Source organism: Chamaea fasciata, unplaced genomic scaffold (assembly GCF_029207755.1).
Source record: "Chamaea fasciata isolate MVZ Bird 193981 ecotype frontalis unplaced genomic scaffold, bChaFas1.0.hap1 SCAF_3, whole genome shotgun sequence".
Lineage (NCBI taxonomy): Eukaryota > Metazoa > Chordata > Aves > Passeriformes > Sylviidae > Chamaea > Chamaea fasciata.
Window position 1 is genome coordinate 50,386,840 of NW_027094088.1, and position 12,658 is coordinate 50,399,497.

The window sequence follows — 12,658 nt, forward strand, 5'->3', positions numbered from 1 at the left end:
TAAAAGCCAAAAAGAGAGGGATGATGCACTCTATGTGAATCAGGTAAACAAACCACAGTTCCCTGAGCACTTTAATTATGGACTGCACTGTGGTCAGCTGGAAGGAGGCAGTCATTGACAGCTTTCCCAGTGAGCAGAGTCACTTGGACGTCCTCAGGTTCAAACCCATCACCCTGAGGGCTAGGTTACCAGCACAGCAGAGGAAGGCACATTTGCCTAAGCATCCTCATTCATTGATTAAAACAGCAAAAGAAGAAGACCAGAGAGGAATCTCTTCTTAAATCTCATGCAAATTTCACTGTTGAGACTGGAAGTGACCCAAAGGGCCACTAATATTGTAAACGTCCCAAGAGGCATCACAAGCCAGGCAAGATGTTGCTTGTCAACACATTTCAGTTCTTCCATAAAGGAGGCCCTAGCAAAACCCCACAGCTGCACTCTGCCTCTCTACCTGCAGTTTTACAACTTGACATCTTTTTCCTTAGGAAGGTGTCACCTTCACCCACTTACAGAAAACCATACAGAACTGACCTGGCTTTCCTTGCATCTTGAAGGCTTACACTCCCATCCTTAAAATCTAGTTTCGAGAAGCAAGCCAGTGCCTGGGTTAAGACCATGAGCTTTCCAAAAAAGCTTCCTCTTCACTTCAAACCTTGATTGTTGGTGGAACAATACAATACCAAAGATAGCAAATGTTTAAAAGTAACAAATACAGAGCAGCCAGGGGTATTGTGTGTGGTTGAATAAGGGGAAGTACTTGACCTCATGGCACCCTTAGTTCCAGATGAGCAGTCCTGAGCCTTTTGAATCAGTATCTGACAGCATGCTTTTTCATCAGTGTTCATGCTTGAGGTCGTGTCACATTTTTAACAAAATAATAACAACTTTATATAAACATTTTCTGATGGGTATTGATGACAGCTGCTGAAGGAATGCAGAATAAGCAGTATGTACCCACAAGAAGCGCGGTACAGCTGCTGAGGCCCTTTGAGCCACAGAGAGAAAGAAGGAAAAGGTGAATGAAGTATTAATTTTATGGAGAGGAAATAAGCATTGGACTTCAGTTTCCAAGGAATATAGAATTTAGATTAATCATTTCTAGAGGTCTGTCTCTGAACAAGATGGTTTTTTGAGTTTGGGAGAATGCACGGCAGTTCTCAAGTCTCCCACAATTTTCCTGTATAATCTAGACAAGTCATTTAACCCATCAACACTTCAATTGTTGGCATTTTTTAAATAGGATTCCTAGTAACACTTCTCTGCATAACACTTTCATACAACTTGATCAGGTATTTGAGATATTCCATATAAATCTATATTATATATAGATAATATAGTGCACCCCATCCCATCTTCTAGTGCTGGTGCAGCAAACAAAAATCACTCTCACCTCTTGAAGATGCAATGTTTCTATAGGAGAATGAGATGGCCAGAACCAGACTCATAGCTGACAAGCACTAAAGGGAGGCTCATAATCACAACTCGCTTTCTATTTGGCATCACAATGGGCAGTTTCATCCAGGACTGACTAAACAGAGATGCAAGATTAGCTTGACAGTCTGTTAAGAAATCCATCATTTCCCCATTTTAGAAGGCTGCAACTATGTGTTTTCTCCAAATTTGCATGAGTCTTGCTCCTGTTATTAGAAACAACAGACAGAACTTGGGACGCTTACCGGCAATTGACAGAAATGGACAAAAAGTTAAAAAATAAATCACCACTCAGTGCACAAAAAGTCTCTAGAGGATGCTTGTGTATCATTTTATTTGCATACTTTGAAATTTATTCTGGTTTATATTGGCATGACATTGATAAAGAAATGTTTGAGAGAGTTTTGCACAATTTTAATTAAGTTTTGTAAATAAATTTGTAGTTGCCAGTTTACATGATATACCCTGGAGAGTCTTCTTTTTACTGAAAGATTAAGATGAAGGTAAAACTTTGATTAAACTACTTCAGCCTCAGATAAATCTCATTGTAGACACTTTCAGCTGACCTCAGTAGTTTTATTTTGAGTATTGTAGCTAGTAATGTAATTTCAAATCTCACTGCTGGAGCACAGAAAAGGTGTGGAAAAAACAATATTGTCTTCATCAGGGAATCTGTGACAAGATTTTAAAGACAATTGTCATGGTCAACAACATATATCAATCCCTGTCTGTGGCTCAGTTACTTCAGTAGCTGTTGCCCAGCCTGCCTGCCATTCTCCACCCCTGTTTCTTCTTAACCTTGGCCATGCATATCAGAGTTCCCACCCAGAAACTGAGCCTTGCTGGGCAGAGAAGGTCTGTGGTCCACATTCCACAAAACCTCAGTGATTAGCCCACTGCTGTACAGACTGCTTACATTTCACTGGTTTATGTCAAGAAATAAGAACCTAATTTAAAGATTTTATCAGACACAGATACAGAAGCAAAAATTTCCTAACACTGGGTACTCATCTTAATTCTTGGCAACTGGGATGTGGCATTGCTTCAGCTCAGACAGAACTGGCTTGAATTTTGGCTCCTTTCCCAAAATGAATTCACAATTTTCACATTTTAAATGTACAAGGAACAGTTAGTAACTTTCTGTTAAAAAAAAATTACTCTTCTTTTTCTAATCTATGCAGAAATAAAACAGCTGTTTTACAAGGAAAAAAAAAATCCTTAAAACAAGTAATTTAGTTGCCTGACCAAGAATGAGACAAGTCAAGGAATCATAGATGGAAAAAACTCGCTATACTGAAGTCAGTGACAGATTTTCCTCGTCTGTCTGTGAGGCCAGGTTTCCACGTTCTGCTTGTGACGTCAGCCTAGGTATCATAATAGTTCTAAAAAGCAGGTATTCAGGAAGAAAATGTATTAGAAAAGTAAACCACATTCAAAGTGGTTGAAAAAAACCTGATACATTTCAGAATTAAAAAGCAGCAAAGCTATCAAAGCAATATTCGCAATATCATGTCAGTTCTGCCAAAATACTATTTCACAGGAAGTGAGAAACTCATGACATAATCAGATGTTCTGCTTAAAATTCTCATTTAAAACAAATTACACTGAGACTACAGACTTTTGCTAAAGTGAAATTTCTCTGTGAATCCGAGCTACACTAATTGCAGGCCTAGATTTCTTCTCCTTAATTTTTATCACTTATCTAGAATTCTATGGTGACAAGTTCAATATTTAGGTTTCAGAAATTTCAAAATCTTTTGTGAAAGAAGTACTTCAGCCCCACTTAATCATTTTTAATTTTCTTTCTCTAAGATTTTTTAACATAATAATCTGATATTTAAATTGTAATAAAAACAAGCCAATGATTAATATGCAGTGTTTCTTACTCTGAGGGTTATATTACCCTTATGGAATGGATCAACATTTTCAAATAGGGCAGAGTACTTTTTCTGCACACTTTCTAAGAGGCACTGAAGAAATTCCAGATGTGCCAAGGCTGCTCCTACGGATGCAGAAATGTAGTGAGCCCTTTCCAGTGTACTCAAGGGCAGGTCCTTCACAGTTGATCATTGGCAGAAGTTTCAAGACCAAATAGACACATTAGGTATTTCTTTACCATGATTTCTAGAGGGAGTAGAGACTGAGAATGAGGAACAATTAAGGAGAAGCAGAAGAGGGAACAAGAGGGTCAGAAAAATGGGGAAGAAGTGGAATATTGGCACTCCATATGGTAGCCCATGCAGCTGGCCAGCAGCCCATGGATAATACACATAAGAACACGCTAAAGAACTACAGCTTGTACAGAGGCCACATCAGAGCAGATTTCTCCTGACAGCAACTGCAGTTCATGAGCAAATAAGAGAAGAAGACGAAGTCCAGTTCTCCCAGAATTCCAGGCTCCATTTCCTGAAAGGAAACGGAATGAAATCTTGTGATTTCAATGAGCATTAATTGAGCAAGCTTCGAGTCATTTCCCTGCACTTCTTGCCATCCCATTCACTTTTGTTGTTTTTGCTTGGTTCCCTGTGGTAAGACAGATAGAGATAGTGCTAAGGGCAATCCTGCCTTCCATATATTACAGCTGTGTTAATTACCAAAGAGTGGGAACAGCCTTGTCCTCACAGCTGGGTGTGATAAAAGAGGGAGTCAGTTGGTAGAGAGTTAGTTGGAGTTTGCTGGTCGTGCTGTGAAGGAACAGCAGGTCCTGTGAGGGACAGAAAAGGTACACAGACAGGGTTAGGTAGCCATGCTAGGGACAGGAAGCAGCAAGCTGGAACTATAGAAGGAAGAGAGAAGAAAGAAAGAGCAAGAGCTGTGGAAAGCTGCCCATAGGATTGCTACACAGAAAAGGTATGAAGCACTTCTAGATAACGTGGCGCGGATACTTGAAGCCTTCTGACGTTTTCACTGAAGCACTCTGAGTATATGGCAGTCTTGACAATAACAATTCCTGAATTCTTCCTTTTTTTTTTTTTTACATTTCATTTCCTCAAAATCTTCTCTTCTCTCTACATTTACATTTCTTCCCTGATATCAGGATTTGCATTAGAGGAATTTTTGGCAACTTTTGGTCCTTTTCACTGCCCCTCATTTCATCTCACTCTGTTTGGTGCTAATCCCTCCGTGTCCAAATTTTCTTGTTTTTTTCACTCGCAGTGTTTTTCATCATATCTCCTTTCCAGAGTGTCTCTTCAACTTTGTTCTCCAATTTCAAGATTCCATTCCCTTTCCTGAAAGGAAGAGTCCTTCCTGAGGATGAAGATTTTGCAGAGAGAAGCCATATACCAGTCATATCCACCCTTGCCACTCTACACCATCTGGTGTGGTTAGATGAGTCTGTATTGAGAGAGCTAAATTGAGACTGTAGAAGTAGAGATTAAGGGTGTTCTTTTAATGTTCTTCTCTTTGTTTACACTTTTTTAGTTTGCTATAAATTGTGTTCATTTTCCCTTAAGTAGTCTTTTTTTTCCTATTACAGCAATTAGCAAGCACTATCCCTCTCTTTATTCTGGCCCATGATCTTTCTCTTCCAGTTTTCTCCTCATGTCCCATAGGAGACGGAGGGGAAGGAGGAGGGAGTTAGGAGCTGGGTGGGTATTTGGCTTTTAGCTACGACAACCCCATCACAGCTTTCTTTTTGCATCCGAGGCCTTCTCCTTTGTGGTAAGGGGCAGAGATGTCATTCTTTTGCATTAGCCCTCCTCCGCCACCCAGAAATATGTCTAGCACAGCCACTGACAGACCAGTGCTCCCTATCTGGAATTTCTAGCAGCGTCTCAAATTGAGTCAGGCGTGTCTCCCCATAGTTCTGGCAGGAAATGTCTCGCTCGGCCTTCGTTAGAATCAGGCTGGGTATAGCACTTGGGGACAGCTCAGGACATACATGCTCAAGCTCCACGCTGCCCAAGTTGTCCTGCTCACGCTGGTTTTGTGAAGAGCTTCGTCAGAGTGGGTTGTCCTGCCTCTTTGGCCTATCCAAATTAATTTTACCATGAAAAGACTAATTGATTTTATTAAAATGAAAAAGATTTTATAAAACTGTATCTTTAATGCGGGGTAAAGCAGAGTAAGAAGGCACCAGTGGCCTTTTGTTGCTGAATACCGCCATCTACTGGCTATGTCCTGTTTAGCTTTCAAAAGAGAACCGGGCTAACAGGAGACCAAGGACGGAGCATAACCCAGAAAATTTCCTTCCTCGCACCTCACATAGAGTTACCCTGGAAGTCTTGGCCCACCTGGCCATCACAATTTCTGGCTACTGCCAGACTTTCTAAAATAAAAGCCGTAGTAAAGTCGGGGCACTGAATGCCCGACACTACCAAATGGTTAATGCCTGACAGAAATGGCAACAGTTCTATTGCTCCTTGTAGTAATTCAGTATTTATGTGAATACATAGCTATAAAAACCCCATACACAAACACTTATCGTCCTGGTGTACTATTGATAATTTTCTTTTACAAGGAACGGGTTCATTTCCTAAATAAAATACTTTGTTACATATTTTCTAAAAGAATCCTAGGCTATTTTAGCATTTCCCCTTTGGTTCAGAGAAATGTTGACTCAAGAGTCCTAATGAAATGCACGAAAACTGAAATAAAAAAGAACACAAGTATTTAACAGCTTTATTTCATATAATTTTCTTCACACATCCTAAACAGGCCATGTGGGAACACTAACTATTTAGCTAAAGTCAAATCATGAAATAATAGAAAGGAGCTGCAGAAGAAATTTCAGAAATGTCTGACAACAATCAAATCATGACCATGCACCACGCAGAGGCTGGCAGCCTGAAGAGAGAGTGTATTTCAGCCAGACAAAAGGAAATGCAGTTGTGGTCACTTATGCCCAGCCATAGGTCCCCTTGGGCTCCACTGCCCATGTGCTGAAGGAGCTATTTAGGGGACCCACAAAGCTGTAGCACCCCAGAGCAATGTGAGAAAGGAGGCCAGACCCCCCCTCCCCATTTCCTAATGCTGTTCACTTTAACCAGGGACATGTACTGCAGTCTAGATCTCAAAGTGTCAAAAAGAAATTTAAACAGAATAACCTTTAGCAGCTATGTATGTATTCTCATGCTAGTGCAGTTTGCTCTACCTTGTGTGGCAGAGAAACAAATCATCATTTTAACATGGATGCATACTAATAAGCCAAATCCTTTTTCAGTAGATTATAGACACCTCATGAAGACAAGCCTTTTCAGGCACATGCTATTAACATAGGAGAGAATATGGATTTATATAATGGATTGTATAGTTTGTGAGAAGAATGTAGAAATCTTGGGCCAGAGGAAGCATTCCAGTTCCCTGGTTTAACCTCCTCTATCACATCAGCCATTTTCTTTCACCATCAGCCTTTTCTTTGATTGCAAATGAGTGTGAATATTATTCCTGCAATGGGAAATAAACAGCTACAATTGTACTGAGCTGAGAACATCCTACAATTCTAAGAATATAGTACTGACACAGTGTGATCTTCACAGGAAGACTTCCAGTGAGAAGGAAGGGTTCAAGGCCTTCCTGTTGAAAGTTCTTTAATTTTGGTGCTATTTAGTGTCACTGAGTTCTCAAGTGTTACAGGGCTGGCTGGGCACTGAGCCCACAGGTCCCTCTGTGTGTGCCCAGCTCCTGAAAAAAGCTACAGCCCACAGCTCCTCTGAGGACAAGGTTCAGCTGCAGCGGGCTCTTCGCATGCAGCCAGACTGTGGCATCTTCCGCATCCTGGGGAGAGGTCACTAATCCCCGTGTCTGTCCCCACCTGGGGAACGCCTAACTTTACGGCTAAGGCACTTCTGGGACCCTGTCCCAAGTTGCGTATGAGTGGTACGTGGCAATCAACCGGACAAGGCAGCTTCCAAGCTGTTGCCTGGCTGCTGCTAATCCCTTCTTTTAGGCAGACGAGGGCAGTGAAGCCGGGATCGCCGCCCGGGAGCCCGGGGGCTGCCCGGGAGGAGCGCGGCTCCACCCACGCGCACCGTCCCGCGGGCGTGGGAGCCGATCTTGCCCCCGCCACGGGAGCCTCCCGGTCCGGCAGCTTAACGCTGCACAGGGAGGCGGCAAGCTCTGCTCGCTTCCCTGCGGCCGTGGGAAAGGCCCAGCCTCGGACGAGTCCTTCAAGGGCCGACCGCCCAAAGCGGAAAGGCGTCTGCCGGCCTTTGTTCCGCCTCTGCCTCGGTGCTGGGGCCGTGCCCCGCCCTGCCCCTCCCCGCCGCTTCCCTCCCCCGCCGCGTCCCCGTGTCTGCGGCGCCGCCCGGCACCGGCAGGGGGCGGGCGCGGGCGGCAGGCCCGGCGGGCAGAGGCGGGGGAAGCCCGGCGGGCCGGCGGCAGCCGCCCGGGAGCCGCTTCACTCAGCGCTGAGTGCCCGTGGGAAAACGCTGCTCCGAACTCTGGCAGAGATAGGCAGGCTCTGTCCTCTTTCGCTCCCTCGTCTCCTTTCCGCTCCTCTCCCTCTCCTTTCCTCCTCTGCTCCTTCTCTGGGCCACTGAAGCATTTTCTCACAGGCCCAGCCCAGCTCTCCTTTCTGCCGGCAGCTTTCTTGTGTCCGGCTGTAAAGGTTTGCCGGCTCTCGTAGCACTGGCCAAAGGAAACATTACTTTGTCATCTAAAAAGAAGCAGGTATGAAACAACAGTAATTCCAGAGGGACCTTACGGGCTTGACATGTGAATCTCATGGTGTTCAACGAGGCCAAGTGCAAGGTCATGCTTGTGGCTCAGGTCCTAAGTGCAAGTACAGACTGGGTGAAAAATGGGTTGAGGGCAGCCTTGAGGAGAACTTGGGGGTGTTGGTGGATGAAAAGCTTGATATGACCTGGACTTGCAGCCCAGAAAGCCAAACATGTCCTGGACTGTGTCAAAAGCATCATGGCTAGCAGGGCCAGAGAGGGGATTCTTCCCCTCACACCGCTCCCCACCTGGAGTACTGCATCTGGAGCCCCCCAAATAAGAAGGCCATGGACCTGTTGGAGTGAGTTCAGAGAAGGTCCACAAAGAAGATCAGAGGGATGGAGCCTCTCTTCTGTGAAGACTGGGTAAGAGAGTTGGGGTTGTTCAGCCAAGAGAAGAAAGAGAAGGTTCTGGGAAGACATTACAACATCCTTCCCCTATGTAAAGGAGACCTACAATAGAGCTAGAGAGGGACTTTTTACAAGGGCATGGGGAATGGACAGAGGGGAATGGCTTCCAACTGAAAGTAGGTTTAGGTTAGATATAAGGACTCTTTACTTTGAGGGTAGTGAGGCATTGGCACAGTTTGCCCAGTGTTGTGGATGGCCCATCCCTGGAAGTGTTCAAGGCCAGGTTGGATGGGGCTTTGAGAAACCTGATGTAGTGGAAAGTGTCCGTGCCTATGGTGGGGTGGTTGGAACTGGATGATCCTTAAGGTGCCTACCAATGCAAACCATTCTACGATCTTACAAAAAAAAAAAAAAAAAAAAAAAAAAAAAAAAGGCGTGTCATTTCTCATGGCAAATCTCCCCGTGGTATCACTCAGATAACTATCACTTAGTAACTATTTCCACAGAAGATGAAAGTGGCACCTGCTACAGTCTGTGACAACCTTCAAAGAGCTGCTCACCGTTTAAGTGTCTTACTGTGATGGCTTAGAGCTACTGTGGGCTTGACAGTTTCACATAAGTTCACAACCCTTCGGTATATTTATGCCTGTAGTTTGCTCATTAATATTCTCTGCACTTTTGTATCAGGACTAACATCAAGGACTCTGAGCTGGGAGCCTGAAGTAATTATTTCTCTAACAAACATCATAATCAGAATTAAATCTGTCAAGGACACTGTCCTAAAGCAGACAAGACCTTGCATGGGAAAAGGGACTCAAATTAATTTGGTGAATGAATGATTTAACTATATTAGGAAGATCACAGCTTTTCATGCAGTGTAAGCCCTTAAGGTCACCATCATCTATTTCTTCAGGCAAAGGAAATAATCTGGGTTTTTTGTCAAATTCCAATCTGAGTTACTTCACTCAATGTACTGGAAGCTCCCCTGCAGGGAACCACTCTTGTTGCTTCTAATGCAGTGTGTAGGTACTTTCCCACTTCTCCTGCTGCAGTGGTATGCTGTAAATCAGCTCCTTTATTGTAACCGGCAGTGTGGAGAGATGAGAAATAAATTCCTCTACGACTTGGTGATAGTGGAGTCTCTTTGAAAGAGAGCTGCTACAGTGGATACACTTCGGCAAATCTTTTCCAAAGAGATGGGCAGGTACAAAACTAATCCCCAGAGCCAAATCCAGGCTACCTTGTTCCTTTCCTGAGTCTGGCCTAACTCCAGAGTTAGGGAAGTGGAGTGTGACTGGCAGAAAAGTGAGATGAGGAAACAGTATTTCAGCGTGGAGTTGCAACTCTGTACAAATCCCTTTGATCTTGTTCTCCCTCCTGCACAGGGGCGAGGCAGCACGCTGTGAATATGGCTCCAACAAAGGGCGACCGAAACTAATCTCAGATCACTGAGCCACTTTATCTTTTCTTCAACTTGTGAACATGCCAAATCAATTTGAGGAGACATCAGCTTCCACCAAGGATATAATCTGGGTAATTGCCTCAGTGCAGAGGATCTTAGGAGTTGGAGAGCTGCACGTGATTTCTGCTTTCTTTGCATGTGGCAAGGCAGGACGGGCAGAGTGACAGGTGCTTTCTGTCTGAAACTACCCCAGTTAGGGTGGAGCAGGCTTCACATGGCTTCAGTTGGCAGATTCACTGTGTCACAAAGCCAGTGGAAGCAAATTAATCTGCCTGGAGTTGCTACAAATAGATGTTAATCTCTGCCTCGATTATGATTAACTCCTTAATGCCATGCTGCCTTACCAAACAATTTGTTAATCAGCCGTAAACGTGGGTCGCTCACAGTTCACTGCCCCTCCTGCAAGCACACAAGCAGTGACTCTTCTTCCCAAGTCAATGGTTTTTGTCACCATAGGGACCTGACAGAAGTGGTACCATCTCCTTGCCCCAGGATTGGACAGAGCTCCTGTCAGAGGCAGTAGCTGAAGAAGACACCTGCTCCAGGAGAAAGGATATATACAACAGAGATTGAGATCTCCATCACAGTTCTTAAAGTGCTTTTAGAATAAAGGCAGTGCCTGACAGTGTTTGCTCATGCTTCTTTTGTGCCTTTGGGAGGCCTGAAGCTGATTCCCTGAGCAACAGATAATCAAATGGGGTTATGACATGGCTAAGATTTTCAGTAACTGGACAGGAGCCAGAATGTGTCTATACAAGCTGAAATTGTATCATTAGATGTGATTCATATTGTTCTTGCTTTGGTTGGAAAGGAATCACTTAGGTAACTACTTTATCCCTAACTCAGGGAGCACAACACATTAAGTAATTTTATTCTGATATCTGTAATTTTGCAATCTTTTGGTATGCTTATGCCTGCAATTTAGTCACAAATATTCTCCTCTATCTCTTCAGTATTGGGCAGAAAGATGGAGATATTAAAAATACATAGGTAATAAATGGTGCATTGTCAAAATGAAGCACACATGTTCTGATCAGCAAACTCCTGTTCAGATGCTCTCTGTTCCTGAAGATTTCTAAATACCATAAGTACCTTGTTTTTTGACAGGCTCCAGCAGGTAGAGTTGTCACAATGCCCAGGGAGCCTGAGGTTCAGCTGTCTCCCACAAAATACATGGCTATAGCACTTCCTCTCATGCTGAGTCTCATGACTTCACATCCCACTGGTCTGCAGAGGTGGCATAATTCTGCAGCACAGTGATGAAGATGCTCATGTGGCAGAGAAGGGAGAGAACCAGGAAACTGAATTATCACCACCCTTGTCCATGAACAGAAATATCTGTGCATAATCATGTCTGTGTACCAGTTCTTAAATGTACAACCAGCACTTAGAGAAAAGACAGAATCTTAGACAGAATCCCTAAGACATGCAAGGCATGCTGATCTCTAAGACCAGGGCACATCTCTTCTATCTCTTGCTTGGCTCTTTTACTTACCTTTGTTCTCGCTCAGGGTCTCCACCTCAAGAGGGAGCATAAGTGCCACCAGGCAGAGAAATGCAGTGTTTAAAACCACTCCACACCTTGTCCTAGCACTACGTGCCCATGTAAAAAGTTGTTCTCCCTCTTTTTCACAATCTTCCTTTAACTACTGGAAAGCCGCAGTGAGGTCTCCCTGGAGCCTTCTTCAGGCTGAACATCCCCAGCTCTCTCAGCCTTTCCTCCAAGAAAAGGTGCTCCAGTCTTCTGATCATCTTCATGGTCCTCCTCTAGACCTGCTCCAATTGATTTGTGTCAAACCACTCTATGATTCTATGATTTTTACTTCTGTTATTTCACCTCAGTGACACCAAACAGCATAAACCACGTTTCTTCCTCTGATAAATAGTGCAGACAGCACCCCCATTGAACATGACTCCCTTCCAGCACCTAATGCAACCTGTGTATTTGTAGCACCAGTCTGACCTCATCACTCTTTGTGTGTTTGTACCCTTACAGGTCACTCTCCCTCACACATGAACACGCAACACGTTCTGCATCAGCAAGTTTGGAAAACTGAATCTTCCCTTCTCTAATCTGCTGAATAAAAGGGGATTGTAGAATAACTCTGTAACTTCCTTTACCTGCAAGAGCTTAATAACTCTAAATGTGCATAGGGTGTCATTTTAATGTGACATGAAAGAGGGAAACAATGTTCTCACCTATTGCAAATGTGTGAATCTTGTAAACAATGTGGACACATGCCAACCACCTGGCAGATGATGACAGGACTTGGCCAGTCCTTTGAATGATTCACTGTAAACCACTTGAAATCAGGACTGAGAAACTGAGCCTTGATTTCAACCTGAGGGTCTAGCACTTTTGAGCAGGATCATACACTGGAAATGTGTCCAAGAATATATGGATAAGGACATTTCTGTACGTTTGTCCGTCTAAACAGTTGATTGATAATATCACAGCTCTGTATGTTGGTCTGTTTCTGGCTCAAGTCAACTGAGGTTTTGAGTGTAGACAACATGAGACCAAATTTAGGCATATTACTCACAACAGCTCTGTCTGCACGTTTTAGGCCTCTGGGAACTTTCAACCTTTTTGATCACCATGTTCACATTCAAAAAACACTCAAGTCATGGGACCTGCAACGTGGACACTGACAACAAAAACCATCTGCTACCAAAGGAGGCAGAGAAGCCACTCGGTCTGCCACTACAACATTTCCCTCATCCTTTCCTATATGAGGGAAGAAGTGATTTTGTT

General features: G+C 43.8%; 2 long non-coding RNA genes across 2 annotated transcripts; both read left to right on the forward strand.

The window, feature by feature from the left end:
* Positions 1 to 4,107: 4,107 nt before the first annotated feature.
* Positions 4,108 to 4,908, forward strand: LOC136287712 (uncharacterized). The gene is made up of 2 exons (XR_010720278.1): positions 4,108 to 4,281; positions 4,614 to 4,908. It is a non-coding gene; the product is annotated as an uncharacterized lncRNA (long non-coding RNA).
* Positions 4,909 to 8,262: 3,354 nt separating this feature from the next.
* LOC136287713 (uncharacterized) lies at positions 8,263 to 10,461 on the forward strand. Its single transcript, XR_010720279.1, has 3 exons — positions 8,263 to 8,456; positions 9,827 to 9,974; positions 10,360 to 10,461. It is a non-coding gene; the product is annotated as an uncharacterized lncRNA (long non-coding RNA).
* Positions 10,462 to 12,658: the final 2,197 nt, after the last annotated feature.